General features: G+C 42.2%; 1 non-coding gene across 1 annotated transcript; it reads right to left on the bottom strand.

Moving 5' to 3' along the window:
- Positions 1 to 417: 417 nt before the first annotated feature.
- LOC145394844 (5S ribosomal RNA) lies at positions 418 to 536 on the bottom strand. Its single transcript, XR_013896490.1, has one exon. It is a non-coding gene; the product is annotated as a 5S ribosomal RNA (ribosomal RNA).
- Positions 537 to 1,112: the final 576 nt, after the last annotated feature.

The following is a 1,112-nucleotide window of genomic DNA, read 5'->3' as shown; positions in this document are numbered from 1 at the left end:
ATATATATATATATATATATTATATATATAGATATATAACTTTCAGATTGCATAGAATATTTACGACAAAAATAACTAAAAATAAAGACCTTCTCAAAGATCTGTCATCGTTCTCGGCTGTCTACAGTAGTTTTCCACTGCCCAGTTACTATTATATCTGTCTTTTTTTCTTTTGCACAGTACAGTAATGGTTCTTTTGGTTTACTTTTAATACCTAATTTCCTATCTTCATTCTATCTTATAAAAATTGCCTTGAAAGAAGCAGCAGAACTATTGCTATTTGGTTTCCTTTGCAATTTGTTCATTCATTCATTGCCAGACGCTATGTATCCCAAACGGGGTGGCCAAGGGCTTAGAGTTAATTGTTTTACAGGGAGGGGCACTAATCCTCCACCAACCCCACTTAACACGTAGGGATGCCAACAGCATCTGGTGTTCCCAGGCGGTCACCCATCCAAGTACTAACCAGACCCAACGTTGCTTAACTTTGCTGATCGGACGGGAAGCGGTGTACTCAACGTGGTATGGCCGTTGGTACTCTTTCATAATACTTCTTTCTCTACAAAGAATAATGTTCTTTACCTTCTCCACTCCTACTGTATGATCATATTTCTTCGTTTCCTGATTCAGCTTCTCTGTCCTTCACTTTTCTTCCCTTACCTTGTGGCGTCCTGCCATTCCTCATCTTTCTCTCTCCATTCACATGCCTTATTCCACTCTTCACAACCGGGCCCGCATTCCTGCTTCGTCTCCTTTGTTTCATCAACCCTCTTTCTTCCTGCACCTCCTGGAAGTCCTTCACCGTGTTACTTCCTCATCTCCTCCTCCACCTCATCCTTCCAGGCTGCATCAGAAATGTGCCCCGTAATTTTTCTGTTGGTAAAGACTTCTCCTCTACTAGTGCTCAACCTTTCCTCGCTTTCTGTGTGTGTGTGTGTGTGTGTGTGTGTGTGTGTGTGTGTGTGTGTGTGTGTGTGTGTGTTCTTCCAAAATCTGCTCTCTTTGCCACTGTAATACGTTAATTCCCGTCTTACCCATAACCCCTCTCATTTTGGGCAAGACCCAACGGCCTAAAACAATCGCTGGTTCTACACAATGATGGATCAAGTGGA

This window comes from Coenobita brevimanus, chromosome 28 (assembly GCF_032717465.1).
Source record: "Coenobita brevimanus isolate Jiangsu-jjx chromosome 28, ASM3271746v2, whole genome shotgun sequence".
Lineage (NCBI taxonomy): Eukaryota > Metazoa > Arthropoda > Malacostraca > Decapoda > Coenobitidae > Coenobita > Coenobita brevimanus.
The sequence above is the reverse complement of the archived record's forward strand: the minus strand, read 5'-3'. Positions and strand labels throughout refer to the sequence as shown.